Source organism: Oenanthe melanoleuca, unplaced genomic scaffold, assembly GCF_029582105.1.
Source record: "Oenanthe melanoleuca isolate GR-GAL-2019-014 unplaced genomic scaffold, OMel1.0 S001, whole genome shotgun sequence".
Taxonomy (NCBI): Eukaryota; Metazoa; Chordata; class Aves; order Passeriformes; family Muscicapidae; genus Oenanthe; species Oenanthe melanoleuca.
The window spans coordinates 7,705,620-7,723,177 of record NW_026612650.1 but is presented as its reverse complement, the minus strand read 5'-3'; positions in this window follow the sequence as shown (position 1 = coordinate 7,723,177).

The following is a 17,558-nucleotide window of genomic DNA, read 5'->3' as shown; positions in this document are numbered from 1 at the left end:
GATTTTGCAAATACCATTACCCCGGACTAAAAAGGAGCTACAGCAATTTTTAGGGTTGGTGGGGTACTGTAGAGCCTGGATTGAGGATTTTTCTGTCATAGCTAGACCTTTATATAACTTCTTAACTCAAAACAGTCCTAATGTCATGGTATGGAAACTGGAAGGAGAGCAAAGCTTTAGAAAATTAAAAGACAAATTAGTTAATGCCTCAGTCTTAGCTCTTCCAGATACAGAAAAAGAATTTCAACTACATGTGGATGTTAAACTGGGACATGCTAAAGGAATTTTGGTACAATGGCATGGAGGGACACGAAGACCTGTTGCCTATTTCTCTAAATTATTATACCCAGTGGCCAGAGGCTGGCCCCATTGTCTACAGAACTGTGCAGCCACAGCTCTGATGGTGGCTGAGGCAAGAAAGCTGACAAGGGGAGGCTATTTGATCCTAAAGGTTTCACATCAGATTAAAGCTTTGTTAACTGAGAGAGCCTCTAAATGGATGAGGAGCGCTCGATTATTACAGTATGAATCTTGTTTAATGGAACAGGAGGATTAAAAATTTTAAAATGGGGAAAATTTTAATCCAGCCTTCTGTTTGAATGGCCCCGAAGAAAGGGGGAGACAGGAGAAAAGCCATGATTGTATCCAGGTTGTAGATCTTCAGACTAGAGCTAGGGAAGATTTGAAAGATACTCCCTGGCCTGAGGGAGAGAATGTGTTCATTGATGGGTCGTCAAGAGTGATAAATGGGAAGCATTTTACAGGATACTCTATCGTGAATGGGAAACAATTAAAGGAAGGGGGGAGGTTATCCCTACCTGGTCAGCCCAGACAGCTGAGCTGTATGCACTGATCAGAGCCTATGAGTTATACCGGGATAAGACAGTGAATGTTTTTACTGATTCTAAATATGCATATGGGGTAATACATGCATTTGGGAAACTGTGGGAAGAACGAGGTTTATGAAATTGTAGGGGAAAGACGTTAGCCCATGAAAACTTAGTCTCTTGCCTCTTGGAAATGGTGAATTTACCAAAAAGGGTGGCAATAATCCACATTAAGGGGCATCAGGCAGGGTACTCAGAGGAGGCAATAGGAAACCGATTGGCTGATGAAGAAGCTTGGAAAGCTGCATTGTTGCCAGAAATCTCTTAAGATCCTCCCCTTACTCCCAGTAACTGCACCGCTGCCAGAGAAAATGTCTTTCCCACCAGAAGAACTCGAGATAATTAAAAAAGTGGGGCAGAAGAAAGAGGAAATAATTGGTTTACAAGGGATGGGGGGCAGTTGAACCCAAAAGCTCTGGCCTTACAATTGTTAAAACAACTTCATGAAGGGAGTCATTGGGGCTCTCGAGGGCTGGAAGAAGCCTTCCTAAAAATGTATGCTGCTGTGGGTCTTTTTAGCTTGGCAAAACAAGCTATTGAGGGTTGTTTGACTTGTGCTAAAACCAATAACAAAGTTACAAAGAAACTTGCCAGGAGAGGGAGGCCTTGGGCTGTGCGTCCCTTCCAGAGATGTCAGGTAGATTTTACTGAGATGCCCCGAGTGGCAAAGTTTAAATATCTTCTGGTAATAGTATGTCAATTAACAGGGTGGCCAGAAGCATTCCCTACTGTTTCAGCAACTACAGGATCAGTTGTTAAAGTATTTTTGGAACAAATAATTCCAAAGTATGGAATTGTGGAAGCAATAGACTCAGATAGGGGAACTCATTTTACAGAAAAAAATCTTCAAGAATTATGGCTGCTTTAGGGATACAATAGAACCTGCATACCCCCTGGCATCCCCAGAGTTCGGGTCGGGTTGAAAGAATAAATGGAGAAATAAACACCTTCTGAAGCTGGTGATAGAAAGCAAGATGTCAAAGGTACGGCTCCTGCCCCTGGCTTTGGCAAGAATAAGGGCCAGACCCAGGGAAAATATTCAATTATCTCCCTTTGAATTAATGTTTAGAATTCCTTACCCTTGTAATTCTCAGCCTAGTAGGGAGGTAGAAATAAGTGATGTGTACTTGAGACATTGTGTGGCTTGGATATTGTCTGTTCTGAAATCTCTTTGACAGGAAGCTCAGCTAGCACAGACCCTGCCTTTGGACTTTGCTGTTCACAACATCCAGCCAGGAGATTGGATCCTAGTTAAGGAGTATAAAGAAGCACCGCTGGTGGTGAAGTGGCGTGGACCGTTCCAGGTGTTGCTGACCACAGAAACAGCCGTCAAGACAGCTGAACAGGTGGACCCATCACACTTGGGTCAAGGTCTCTAAGGCCCCGGAGATTTGAACATCTCAGCTGGAGAAGAAGGACGGGAAGCCAAGACTGACACTCCACAGGGGCGGACTGGAGCAGTATCAAGTGTGTCGACATCGAGGGAAGCCTCGTGTGCCCACCCACGGACTGCCTGCTGAAATAGTTAGTGTGGGCATCCCTCCTCTCGGATTTCCAGTCTGCTGGGGGGCCAGCCCTGTGCTGTCACTGTTTTCTTTATGTTAAGCTGTTTCTGTGCCTTCACTCACCACTTATGCAAAAGACAACGTGAAAGTAAAAATTAGGTTAGGGAATTACATAACTCCATTAGAATGTTTCTCTTAATGATCTTACCTTTATACTGTCAGTTAGGGTGGGGCCAGAAATGGGAAAATAAGTTTTTAACTTTAGGAGAAGAAGTAGCAAAAACCTTTAACCTTAGCAATTGCTGGGTCTGTGGGGGGCCAGGAGGATCTGAAAACTTGCCTTGGGTGGCCAGCCCAGTCGAACCTAAATGGTGGGTTAGCACCCTGAGTGAAGTCCATAATGGAACAGGATTCTGGGATGAAGAAGGAAGTCCCTGGCAGCTTCATTCTTCTGAAAGAGGCACTTATTGTCTAAATAGAACAGGAAGCAAATACATGGGAAAAAGTGTTTTTGACTGGACTTTATCTTTGGGTTTAGATTGTTAGACCCCCAACTGCCTTCCTTATGATTTTTCCAGATATCAGGGCAGATGGAATCAACCTCATGTTAAGCTCTCAAATGGTAGCTGGGTAGTGTTCCTACCATAATTACTAGAAAGATTTGGAAGGCTGTGAAGCAGTGGGGAGGGATAAGTTTTTTGACTCCTTATTTTTAAGCTGCCCCCGAGATAATTCCACGAGTAGGACACATGTTGTTTGTGACTATCAGTGGAAGTGGCAACACTGGAATGGAACTCGAACTCTTTTTAGCAGGTTCTGGTCCAAATCTAATAAAACAGGTCTGGAATATAACTGCAGCTGGAAACCTCATGTGGGAGCATGGAAGTGCAAATACTTTGATTCCTATGGTGGGGCAACTATTGTTGGGGGACACTAGGCCCAGAAAGCAAGCTGTATTTTGACCCCCCAGTGGATCATGAAAATTGGGAAGGTCCCTTTGCCAACAGGACCTGGGCTTTAAAGGGGCATTACTGGATTTGTGGCCAACACGCCTATCGCAGGTTACCCCCAAACTGGTCAGGGATATGTTATGTGGAGTGTATCAGACCACTGTTCTTTCTGCTATCACAAGTTCAGGGAAAACAGTTAGGAATCAAGATATATATGATGATCTAATTAGGGAAAAGCGGTCGATTGATGTATCCCTGGCTGGGGAGAGCACCCAAAAGTGGGGTGATCACGAATGGCCACCTGAACAAACCATACAACACTATGGACCAGCCACTTAGAATCCTAATGAATTAATATCAGGTGCCAGAGAACCCATTTATAATATAAATTGGATAATTAAGTTACAAGCTGTCTTTGAAATAATAAGTAACCAGATAGCTACAGCTCTTGACCTTCTTGCTGACCAATCTACTCAGATGAGAAATGCAATATTTCAACACTGGATGGTATAAGACTATATATGGGCAGAAGAAGGGGGCGTGTGTGGCAAATTAAATGACTCAAACTGCTGTTTGCAAATAGATGACAATGGAAAAGTGGTGAAACAAATAGCAAAAGGAATAAGAAAGTTAGCTCATGTACCTGTCCAAACATGGAAAGGATGGGAATGGGACATGTTTTCGTGGCTATCTGGTGGACTGTGGGTTAAACAACTGCTTTTTCTCTCTTATGTGCTGTAGCAACTCTAATCTTTTTACCATGCATGATCCCTTGCTTAATACAACTTATTTATGTGATCAAGGGGATGCAGGTTATAGCCATGCCTACTGACCCAGAGATAGCTACAAAAGGATAGAAATTGATGTCACTGCAAATAATTGCAAAACCAAGAAGGACACACAAACAAGAAATTAAATCAATAATAGCTAAAGTTTGTAAAGAGAAGTACTACAAATAAAAGAGGAGGGATTGAGAGGAATGTTACATTTGTCTTTACAAACAAGCTGTAGATTTGATGGTAGATAAAGTTAGCACCTAGAGATAAAAGAAACAATGGGAGGGATTACACTGATTGATGAATGTATAAAGAGATTTGCCTTTACAAACAAACTGTAGGTTTGCTGGTAAATGAAATTGGGTAACAGAAGATGAAAGAAGCAACGTGGGGGGAAACTATGAATTCTACAAGAATTAAAAATTAAAAGGAAGGGTTATACATTAGAGGGGAATGTCAGGTGTCAGGCGTTCCGGGAAGTCTGTGCCTCTCGAGTACCTCAGCCAATGGGGAAAGAGAGAGGAAAAAGCGGCTGGGAAATTAGGATGAAAGGAGGCTGCGTTCTCCAAAAATTGGAGAGATCCCAGGGGAATGCCCCATGGCCTCTCCCTTTATTCGAATAAAGCAGAAAGGACTCCTCTGTCTCCTTTTTGGACATAACCTCTGGTGTTTGTGAATTAATTTTCCTTTACAATTTCTTGGGTGTCTGATATCACTTTTGGGATCTCTAATTTCACTTTTGGGGTGTCTAATGTCACTTTTGGATCTTTGATGCCATTTTTGGGGTCTCTGATGGCATTTTTAGCGCCTCATGTTCACTTTGGGGTATCTCATGCCACCTTTGGGGTATCTGACATAATTTTTTGGGTCTCTGACGCAATTTTGTGTTCTCATGTTGTTTTTTATATCACTTTTGGGTCTCCGATGTAATTTTTGGGGGTGTTTGATGGCATTTTTGGGCTCTCTGATGTCGTTTTTGGGGTGTCCGATGATTTTGGGGTCTCTGGTGCCACTTTCGGGGTCTCCTGCTGCATTTGGTGTCTCTGATGTCCCCAGGTCCCGGTGCCCTCGGTGACACTGTCCCTGTCTTGCAGGACCGGCGATGGGAGCGAGTTCCTGCTGCAGGCCAAGGATGATGTGCGGATTTGGGGGACCCTGGTCGGGTTTTGGGGGGTCTGATGTTGATATTGGGCGGTTTCATGGTGATTTTGGGGGTTTGATGGTGATTTTGGGGAGTCTCATGGGGATTTTGGGGATCTGATGGTGATTTCGGGGAGTCTCATGGGGATTTTGGGGGTCTTTGTTGGGTTTTGGGGGTCTTTGTAGATTTTTGGGAGTATCATGGGGGTTTTGGGGGTTTCATGGTGATTTTGGGAGGTTCATGGTGGTTTTGGGGGTCTCGTGGTGATTCTGGAGGTCTTTGTAGGGTTTTTGGGATCTCATTGTGGTTTTGGGGGGTTCAGGGTGGTTTTGGGGGTCTGCTGGTGTTCTGGGTGGTGATTTTGGGGGTCTGATGGTGATTTTGTGGGTTTCAGGGTGGTTTAGGGATGTCTTATGGTAATTTCGGGGAGTCCTGTGGGGATTTTAGGGTGTCTGATGGAGATTTTGTGGGGCTTCATGGTGATTTTGGGGGTCTCATGGACATTTTGGGGGTCTTTGTAGTGTTTTGGGGATCCCATTGAGATTTTGGGGGGTCTCATGGGTGTTTCAGGTATCTTTGTAGTGTTTTGTGGGGTCTCATGGTGATTTTGGGGGGCTCAGAGTGGTTTTGTGGGGTCTCAGGGTGATTCCGGGGGGGTCTCATGGGCTTTTGGGGTGTCTGATGGTCATTTTAGGGGTCTCATGTTGATTTTCGGGAGGTCTTATGGTGGTTTCAGGGGTCTTTGTAGAGTTTTGGGGAGTGTCAGTGTGATATTGGGGGTTTCATGGTGATTTTGGGGGTTTTTGTTGGGTTTTGGGGAGTCTCAAGAGGATTTTGGAAGTCTCGTGGTGATTTTGGGGGTCTCATTGGGATTTTGGGGGTCTCATGGAGGTTTTGTTGGTTCTCAGGGTGTTTCTGGGATGTCTGACCAGATTTTCCATCTCTCAAACCCCATTTTCTGTCTCTCTAACCCCATTTTTGGGGTGTCTGACTCCATTTTCTGTCCCTCAAATCCTATTTTCTCTCCCAATAACTCCATTTTCCCTCTCTCTCACCCCATTTTCGGGGTGTCTCACCCCATTTTCCATCACTCTAACCCCATTTTTTTGGAGTCTCATCCCATTTTTGGGATGTCTGACCCCGTCTTCCATCTTACTAGCCCCATTTTTGGGGTCTCTCACTCAATTTTCCATGTCCCTGACTCCATTTTCAGGGTCGCTCACCCCATTTTCAATCTCTCTGACCCCATTTTCCATGTCCCTGACCCCATTTTCAGGGTGTCTCACCCCGTTTTTCGGTTTTCAGGAGGACATGCAGGGCTGGTTGTGGGCTCTGGCCGCCAGCACCCAGGAACACGCCGAGCTGGCCCGGTGGCAGCAGGGCCTCCTCACCAGCTCCTCCACTGACGAGGGGCTCCCGTGGCGCAACCCCGACTGGCCCCGACGGAAGTGACTCCTCCAAAACCCCGAATTTGGGGTCCCAAGCCCCCCCTCAAAACCCCGATTGTGGGGTGCCGGTCCTTCCCAAATCCCAGTTTTGGGGTCCTGAGCTCTGGGTTTGGGGTCCTGATTCCTGGATTTGGGGTCCTGATCCTTCGCAAACTCCAGTTTTGGGGTCCTGAACCCTAAATTTGGAATCCTGGCCCCCACAAACCTCAACTGTGGGGTCCCAGTCCCCCATGAGCCCTGGGTTTGGGCTCCTGCTCCTTCCCAAAACCTGGTTTTGGGGTACCAAGACCTGAATTTGGGGTCCCAATCCTTCCCAAATCCTGCTTTTGGGTTCCTGAGCTCCTGTTTTGGGGCCCCAGTCCTTCCGAAACACCGGATTTGGGGTCCCAAGCCCTGGTTTTGGGGTTCTGCCCCCGCCAATACCTCAATTTTGGGGTTCAGCCCCCTTCCCCCAAACCCCAAATTTGGGGTTCTGGCCCCCCTGAGCCCATATTTTGGGGTCCCGGCCCCCTCTTTTCCCCAGCACAAGCCATAGAGATCCGGGGGGGCCCCAGCGCCGTCATTGTACAAATGTAATAAAGCACCTGCTGCACCCCAAAACCGGCCTGGGGCATTTGGGGGTGTGCTGAGGGGAATTTTGGGAGTCCTGGAGGGGTTTGGGGGTGTCTTGGAGGAGATTGGGGTGTCCTGGGAGAGTTTGGGGGTGTCCTGGGGGGAATTTGGGGAGTCCTGAGGGGAATTTGGGGTTGACCTGGAGGGAATTTGGGGTGTCCTGGGGAGAATTTGGGGAGTCCTGAGGTGAATTTGGGGTGTCTTGGAGAAGTTTGGGGTGCCCTGAGGGGGATTTAGGATCGACTGGGGGAGATTTGAAAGGGAGTTAGGGAGGTTAGAATCGACTGGTGGGGGTTAGGATGGGATGGGGAGGTTTAGGATCGACTGGGGGATGGTTAGGGGAAACTGGGGCGATTAGGGACCCACTGAAGCGTGGTTTTAATGCAACTGGGAAAGGCTTAGAACAAACTGGGCCCACCCAGTCAACCCCAGTCCCTCCCAGTCCATCCCAGTACTTCCCAGTCCATCTCAGTCCCGCTTCAAGGGACGGGCCAAACCTTCCCGGACCAAATGCGCCGGACCTGGAGCGATCCCGGTTCCGGTCCCGGTCCCTGTATCGGTGCTGGTCAGAGTCCCAGTCCCAGACCCAGATCTGGGCCCGGCTTTGGTCTTGGTCTCGGTCTCGGTCCCGGTTGTGATGCAGCTCTCGGTTCGGGTCCCCGGGGATTTTCAGCTCCTTTGGCAGATTCTAGGCCGAATCTGGTGGGTTGAGGGTGGATTTTAGATCCCTTGCAATGATTTCAAAAGATTTATGAGGCATTTCAGGCTCATCTGGGTGATTTTAGGCCAAACCGGATCAATTTAGGATCGAGGGGCGCTTTGGCCCCGCCCCTTTCCCCATAAAGTTCCCGCCCTTCCCTTGACCCCGCCCCTTTCCCCTCACAGTTCCCGCCCTTCCCTAGACCCATCCCCTCCCAGTTCGGGGTTCGAAACGGGGCAGGAGGAGGAGGAGGAGGAGGAGGAGGGAGGAAGAGGCGGAACGGCAGCAGAAGCAGGAGGGGACAAGGCGCGATTCGGCTGCGAGCCCGGAGCTGCCTGAACTCTCAGCGCCCCCGGGACCATCGGCCCCCATCCCGCAGGTGCCTGGGGAGGGGGAGCTTGCCCCAAATATCCCGGGGGGTCCCTGGGTTTGGGGATTTTTGGGGGGATATTTGGATGTTGCCGGGCTCCAGAGGCGCAGGTGGCCCTCGGGGGGACATCGGGGGGTCCCCGGGAGGTGTTTTTGGGGGTCCCGGTGGGTGCGGGCAGAGCCCCGTTGGGGGGCGGGGGGATGCGTGTCCCCCCGCGGTGGGGGTTGGGCTTCCCGGGCCGGGCCCTGCGAGCTCCGCCGGGGACACGTGGGGAGCGCGCGGGAGCGGCGGGATCGGCGGGGGGACAGCGGTTTTGGGGAGCCCCGGGAGAGGCGCGGCTTCCCTGAGCGGGAGCGCAGACACAGGAGAGCCCCAGAAGGGCAAAGCGGGGAGCCCGAGATGGGGGGGACCCCTGGCATTGCCGGGACCCCGGCGGGGGGTGCTGGGGCTGGAGGGGCGGCATGGCCGGGAAAGGGCTTCGGGGCTCCCGGTGCCGCCAGTGGCTGCCCCCAGCATGAGCCCAGTTGCTCCCCGCGTGTGCTTCCAGTTTCCTCGGCACTCCCAGCATGAGCCAAGTCACTGCCAGGCATTCCCTGTCATGACTGAATTTGCCCCAGCACGGTCCCAGTTGCTCCCAGTTCCTCCCACTGTCACCGAAACTGAGAGAAAATACCAAAAACATCCAACAACAGTTTAAAATTTAGAGAGTCAAGGCGTTACTTTATTATCTGGACAGGATGTTGTGGCCACGATGTAGAATGGAAATGTTCTCATCCACACATAACCCGTGTGTACAGAGAGAATCATTCCATGACACTCTGTTTTTAGTAAATTTTTTAGTTCTTTTATACAGTCATATAAATGAATTGGGTTAGTGTTCTTTGGTCTCAAGTTGCAAACACTCAATTCCTAATATTTGGTCTCCTTTTGGATCTGTATTTCTCCCCTTCTGATTGAGAGGAATGTTACATTTGTCCTTACAAACAAGCTGTAGATTTGATGGTAGATAAAGTTAGCACCTAGAGATAAAAGAAACAATGGGAAAGATTACATTGATTGATGAATGGAAAAAGAGATTTGCCTTTACAAACAAACTGTAGGTTTGCTGGTAAATGAAATTGGGTAACAGGAGATGAAAGAAGCAACAGGGGGGGGAAACTATGAATTCTACAAGAATTAAAAATTAAAAGGGAGGGTTATGCATTAGAGGGGAATGTCAGGTGTCAGGCGTTCCTAGAAGTCTGTGCCTCTCAAGTACCTCAGCCAATGGGGAAAGAGAGAGGGAAAATCGGCCAGAAAATTGGGATAAAAAGGAGGCTGCGTTCTCCAAAAATTGGAGAGATCCCAGGGGAATGCCCCATGGCCTCTCCCTTTATTCAAATACAGCAAAAAGGACTCCTCTGTCTTCTTATTGGACATAAACCTCTGGTGTTTGTGGATTAATTTTCCTTACACCAGCCAGGAAAAGATGTTCCTGCCCATCCTAGTTTTGGTTCTCCAATTGAGAATTCCCAGCCAAGGCACCCATTTATGTCACAGCTTTAGCATCCCGATCCTGTTTCCAATCCTATTCCCAATCCCTATCTCATTCCCGTTTTTATTCTCAATCTTCTTCCTGTTCCGCTTCCTGATGCCATTCCCAGTCCTGTTCCTGGTCCTGATTCAGATCTCATTCCTATTCCCATTCCAATCCCGATCCCATTCCTGTTCCAGTCCCTATCTCATGCCCAATCCCTATCTCATTCTCATTCCCAATCCTGTTCCTGTTCCCATTCTCAATCTCGATCCTTTTCCCAATTTCAATCCCTTTCACATTTCCAATCCCTATTTCCCTTCCCATTCCGAATCCCTAATTCCATGCCCATTCCCAATCCCTATTTCCATTCCTGATTCTGTTTCCTTTCCTGTTCCCATTCCCATTCTCAATCCCAAACCAAATCCCATTCTCATTCTTGATCCTGTACCCATTCCCAGTCCCATTCCCATTTTCTTTCCCAATTCCAATCCTGTTCGGGTTCCCAATCCTGTTCCAAATTCCCAATCCCAATCCTTATCCCACTCCCTTTCGCAATCCTTATCCCGTTGCCATTCCCAATCCTGATGTCATTCCTGTTTCTGATCCTTCATTCCCAATCTCATTCCCATTCCCAATCCTGAACCTGCTCCCAATCCCATTCCCAATCCCTATTTCATTCCCATTCCTGGTCCCATTCCCAATCCTGATCCTGTTCGCAATCCCATTCCCATTCTCAATTCTGTTCCCATTCCCATTCCCAATCTCATTCCCGTTTCCAGTCTTGATCTCATTTGCAATCTCGATCCCTGTGCGAATCCTAATCCTGGTTCCCATTCCCAATCCCTATTTCATTCCCAATCCTGATCCCGTTCCACGTCCTGTCCCCAATCCCATTCCCACTCCCAATCCCAATCCCGTTCCCATTCCAGATCCTGCCGCTGTTTTCAGGGAATCATTTTGATCTCAACCTCTACCCCAACCTGGAGGGGGTCAAAACCCCCCAAATCCTGGGGTCAAACACCCCCAAATGCCAAATATGGGATCAAAAATACCAACCCCCAAATGTTGGGGTTTGAAATATTTGGGGTGTCCAACTCCTCTGATCCCACAATTTGGGGTTAAAGCACCCTTATCCCCAAATTCTGGGATCAAAACTCCCCAAAACCCAAACTCTGGGGTGTCAATACCCCCAAATCTCAAATTTTAAGATCGCCCACCCCCCTCAATTTCCAAGATCTGGGGTTAAACCCCCCAAATCCCCATAATTTGGTGTCCAACTCCCCCAAATCCCAAACTTTGGGACCAACACCCCCAAACCCCAAATCCTGAGGTGTAAAACACCCTTGACTGCAAATTTTAGGATCAAACCCCCTCAGACTCCAAACCTTGAGGTGTCAAACTCCCCCAGTTCCCAAACTCTGGGGTTTGAAATATTCGGGTTGTCCAACCCCCCTGATCCCAAAATCCTGGGGTCAAACCCCCCTGATCCCAAAGCCTGGGGTGTCAACCCCCCAAACTTTAGAATCAAACCTCCTGTATCCTCAGACCTTGGGGTCAAACCCCCCTGACCCCAAACTCCCCTCCAAAACCACTCCACCCTGGGGGCCACAGCAGGGGTCATTTGGGGTTTATTTGGGATTGGTTTGGGATTGATTTGGGGTTGATTTGGGATTTATTTCGGGTGGGGGAAGTTCCAGGTGCAATGTTTGCAGAGAGACCCTGGGTACAATGCTGGGGGTGGGAAAAACCCAAAAAACCCCTGGGGAAATCCAAATACCCCTAGGGAACCCTAAAAGTGAATTTGCGGTGGGAAAAGGAGATTTTGGGGTAAAAGGGGAAGAAATTGGGATATAAAAATGAGATTTTGGGATGGAAAATGAGATTTGGGGGAGGAAAAAAGGGTTTAGATTGGGGATTGAGGATTTGAGGTAAGGATTTCAGTGGGAAAAGGGTATTTGGGATTGAAAAAGGAGATTTTGGGTGGGAAAAGGAGATTTTGGGGCAGGAAAAGGAATTTGGGATACACAAAAGATTTTGGATATGAAAAGGAGAATTTGAGCTCTGAAAAGGAGAATTTGGGGTCTGAAAAGGACATTTGGGGTGCACAAAGAAGTATTTTGGGGTTGGAAAAAGGAGGATTTGAGATTAAAAAACAGATTTGGGATAAAAAAAAGAGGATTTGGTCTGAGTTGAACTTACCTGGGGGAGTGGGGGCAGGTGGGAGGTTTGGGGCAGCGTCAGGACCATTTCTGGGGCAGTTTTCTGCGATTTTTGGCATTTTGGGGATGGTTTTCAGTAATTTTGGAATATTTGGGGGCAGCTTTGAGGCATTTTGGGGTGGTTTGGAGGGATTTTAGGCTGTTTCTGTGGGATTTTGGGGTGTTTCTAGTTGATTTTGGCTCAGCCTGAATGGATTTGGGGTGTTTCGGCGCAGTTTTGGGGTATTGAGGGGCAGTTTTGAGGCGTTTCTCTGGAATTTTGGGATTTTCCAGGCCCATTTTTTTCGGGTTTGAAGGTGTTTTAGGTGGGTTTGGGTCACTTTTTGGTGAAGGAGATCTTCATGGCGTTGCTCTGGGATTTTGGGGTGTTTTGGGGTACTCAGGGGAAGTTTTGAGGCGAGTCTCAGGGATTTTGGGGCGTTGCTCTGAGATTTGGGGTGTTTCGGGGCAGTTTTGCCAAAGCCTCCCCAAACGCACCTCAGACCCCTCACTTCCCCTCACACCGCCCCAGTTTCCCCCATGTCCCCCCGGCCCCATCTCAGATACCCCATTTCCTCCCAAGCCTTCCCTAGACCCCTCAGTTCCCCTCAGAGACCCCCAAAGCACCTCATTCCCCCTCAGCCCCACCTCGGACCCCTGAATTTCCCTCAGACCCCGTTAAATCTCCCCATTTTCCCCCAAACCCTTTCCAAAAACACCTTAGACCCTCAATTCTCCTCAGATTCCCCCAAATTCCTCCATGTCCCCCAGGTCCATCTATGATTACCTATTTCCCATCAAAGCCCCCCGCCCGCCAAAAGAACCCCAGACCACTCAATTTTCCTCAGACCTCGCTCACCTCAAACCCCCCCATTTCCCCCCTGAACCACTTCAGACCCCTGAATTCCTTTCAAACCCCCCCAAATTCCCCCAAATCCATTCCAGACCCACCTCAGACCCATCAATTCCCCTCAAATTCCACTAAGATTACCCCCCAAATCCCCCCATTTCCCCCCAGCCCTACCTCAGCTCACTCCACAGCCGCTCTCCCCTCACGCACTTCCCTCCGAGAGTGCAGGCCCCTCTCAGCCAATAGCGGCGCGCCTCTCCTCGAACCAACCAGTCAGAGTGCGGCGCCCCTCAGCAACACTCGCCTCCCCCGCGCACGCAGTAGCCAATGAGAAGCCAGGCGGGAGTGGCGCCCTCTGCCCCAGGGCCGGCCATGGAGTGGGTGGCCCCTCCCCCCGGCCCCTCCCCGGGCTCGGGCGGGCACTGAGGGAGGCGCTGCAGAGAGCGGGGCAGGCGCCGGGAGAGGACGAAGGGCTGCGGGAGCTGCTGAGACGGCGCAGGGACAGGTGGGGGAGGGGCGGGGGCAGGGAGGCGGGCCGGGGGTGGAGGGCATTTGGGAGGGCTCTGGGGGTGTCTTGAGGAGGGTCTGGAGGGAGTTCTCAGAGGGTTTGGGGGGGAGTTTGAGGGAGGGACCTTGGGAGGGCTCTGGAAGGTCTTTGGGAGGGGTCTGGGGGTCTCAGACGGGTCCTGGGGGAGGTTTTGGGAGAGTCCTGAGAGGATCTTGCTGAGGTCTGGGGGGTTTGTGGGGGGATACTGGGGGCTCTGGGGCGTCCTTGGAGGGTTTTGGGGGCCTCGGAGGATTTGGGGAGGCTCTGGAGGGTCGCGGGTTGGGATTGGGGATGGGTCTGGGGGGTTTTGGGGAGGGGTCTGGGGGGATCCATGGGGGGTTTTGGAGGGGGTCTGGGGGTCCAAAGAGAGGCCAGGGGTGGGTTTTGGGGCATCTGGGAGGGGCCTGGGGGTGTCTGGGGGTTCTGAGAGGGGTCTTGGAGGGGGATTTTCGGAGGAGTCTGGGGCGGGGCTTTTGGGAGGGGTCTGGGAGAGATCGTGGGGGATTTTGGGGAGAGGTCTTGGGGGAGTCTGGATGGGGTATTGGGGGGCTTTGGAGAGGGTCTGGGGGTCCTATAAAGGCTCAGGGTGTCATGGGTGGGATCGTGGGGGAGATTTGGGAGGGGTCTGGGGTAGTCAGTGGGTCCTGAGAGGGGTCGTGGGGGCACTTTCGGGAGGGCTCATGGTGGGTCCTGGGCTGGGTTTTGGAAGGGGGCTGGGGGGGGGGGTCATTGGAAGGTTTTGGGAGGGGTTGGGGGGGTTCTGGAGGGACTTTGAGGAGGAGTCTTGGAGTCTTGGGTGGGGTCGTGGGGGTCTTGGTGAGGGGTCTTGGGTGGCGGGGTCCTGGGAGGGGCCAGGGAAGGTCTGGGGAGGCGTCATGGTGAAGCAACAGAAAAACACTCTAAAACCCACAAAAAGAAGTTCTAAGAGTAGGTGTGTATTTATTCAGCGCTGCGGTGCATGGGGGACAGCTCCTCCAAAAACACGCACAGCTGTGGCCACCTGCGCCTCTCCTTTTATTCTCTACAAACCAGGAATACACAATTCGCCTCATACAAATCCATCCCCTCCTCACTCCATATGGAAATTAGTTTCACGCCTCTTTGCGCATTGTTCCTTTTTGGTTGCTCTGCTCTTTGTCTGGGGGTCTTTGGGATGACCCCTGGGTCTCACAGGCTTTATGCCAGCTCTTCACTGCCATATTTTGGCACCCAAAATTCCCCCTTCCAATTCCCAAGTTTGGAACAAAATTCCCAAATATTCCCTCCGGAGATCCCAAAAATTTCCTCTAGAGAACCCAAACTTCCCATGTTTGGACCCTTGTTTCTGTATACAGACCCCAAAAACTCCCTATGTGATCTTCCAAAATTCCATTTGAGGACCTGCAAATTGCAAAAATTCTCAATAGAGACCTAAAAATTCCCATGTTTGACCCAAAAAAACATTCCCTGTGGAGACTCCATAATTCTCAAAATTCACGATATAGGCTCAAAAGTTCCCTACAATCCCCACAAAATGCCCTTTATTACCCCACAATTTCCTTATGGGAACCCCAAAATTCCCAAGAGACCTCCAAATTCCCAAGAGACCTCCAAATTCCCTTTAAGGACACCAAATTCTTCAGCAGGAACCCCAAAACTACCTACAGGGACCCGAAGAATTTCCTGTACAGAGCCCAAAATACTAAGAAATTCCCTTTAAGAAACTCAAAATTCCCATATAGAGACCCTGAGACCCCCTTGGACCCTCTATAGGATCCGCCAGGCCCCTTTGGATCCCCTATAGACCTTCCAGAGCGCCTTTAGGGAACCCCCAGAGCCCCCCAAATACCCTATAGACAAGCCCAAATCCTCTATAGAGACCCTCAGACCCCCTAATCCCCTATAGAAATGCCAATCCCGTTTAAGGACCCTCCCCCAAATCCCCTATTGGCAAGCCTAAATCTCCTACAGAGACACAGAGCCTCCCCCAGTCCCTTACAGATCCCCTATAGACCTCACAGACTCCCTTTATGGATGCCACAGAGCCCCCAGATCCCCTTTCCAGACCCCCAGAAACCCCCCCATGGCCTTAAAGCCATGCCAGTCCCCTATAGATCTCCTGTAGATCCCCCCCAGCCCCACCACAGCTCTCAGACATGCTGGAGCCAGACGGAGGGACCAGGAGCAAAGATGGCGGCGCACAGGAGGCACTAACGGGTGTTCTGAGCATGCTCGAAAAGAACCGGCCAGGAGATGGGCGGGGCTTGAAGGGGAATGGGGCGGGGTGAACACAAGGGCTCAGTCTGAAGGAAAGGGGAGGGGATAATGATTGACAGGGGCTGGGAATAGAAATGGGTGGGGCTAATAAATGGGCAGAAACTGAGAGGAAAGGGGCGAGGTCAGAAAAGGGCGGGAACTGTGAGGGGAAAGAACTGGGCCAAAAGGCAGCATGGTCCTAAAGGGGCCTGGTTTGGCCTAAAATCACCTAAAAGGGGCACAAATTCAGCGTAATTCCAGCAGGAATTGGCGTACAATCAGCCAAAGGGGCCTAACATTGTCCGAAGGGCACTAAAATCCAGCCTAAAACACCTCAGCTTGGTATAAATTCACATAAATCGGCCTGAAAGATTTGGGACCGAGACCAAGACTGACACCCAACCCAGTAACAGCACCATTTCTGAGGCTGAAATCAGAATGGAGACCGAGACCAAGACTGGGAACAGAACCAACACCAGAACTGAGACCAACACCGCTCCTGAACTGGAACAATGACTGGGACTGAGACTAACACCAATACTGAGACCAGCAGCAGGAGAGCTCCAGGGCTGCTCTGGGACTGGGCTGAACATCGGGAGAACTCTGGAACTGAGACTGACAGCGGCAGCAGAACCAGCACCAAGACTGATACTGGCACCAGAACCGAGACAGGCACCAATGTGGGACCAGGCCTAAGACTGAGATTGGCACTGTGAGCACGCCTGGACCAACATCGACACCAGTACCAGCACTGGGACTGGGACAGCTCTAAAACCGGGACCAAGACCGACATTGAGCCCAAGACTGAAAACAGCACTGGCACCGAGACTGGCACTGCTGTCGGACCCAGACTGAGACCAGCACTGTGGAAGCTGAGACAGAGAGTGCTGTGGATTTAATTGGCATTTGCAGTTTGATAACCAGGATGCCTTTGCAAGAACAAACAAGAGTTTTGACGATTACAAGAAGATTGGATCGAGACTGGCTACAGGAAAGAAGATTGAACTAAGTAAGGAGAAATGTAAAGATTCTCTGAGTGATTAACCCAATGAAAGTAGTAAAAAATTGCTTCCTTTCTAAAAATGGTACATAAGCAAATGTAGCTCACAATACATTTGGATTCTGATCATGATTCAGTAGTCCCTGTCTCTTAATCATTGATAAAATTCCCTCGGACCAGCAGCGAGACCAGCATCAGAACCAGGATGGAGATCAAGACTGGGACCAGAACCAACAGCTGAACCGAGAGTGGCACCTCTTCAAGACTGGCACTGGGACCAAGACTGAGACCATGACGGACACTGGGATGGGCACTGGAAGCGCTCCAGGACTGCTCTGGGACCAGGACCAGCACTGGCACCGGAAGAACTCCAGGACTGAGACTGAGAGCGGCACTGGAAACAGAACCGAGCCTGGCACTGAGACTGAGATTGGCACTGGGAGTACACCGGGATCAACACTGGCACCGGTACCATCCCTGGAATAAATTCAGTACGAGACAAGGACCAACACTTAGACCATGACCAAAAAAGAAACCAGAACTGGCATTGGCACCAACACTAGCACCAGTATACGACCAAAAATGAGACCAATGCCAGCACTTCTCTGACAATGGGATTCAGACAGGGACAGAAATCAGCACCAGGAGTAATTTATGATTACTCCAAACTGAGCCTGAGACTGGGACCAGGACAGAGATCGACACCAGGAGCGCTTTGGGACCTCCTTGTTCACCGTGGGGAGTTTTGGCTGTGGCCCCACATGGGATTGGGAGGACTGGGACAGACCTCTGAGTAGGGCAGGACCACCTTAGTTCGCATCGT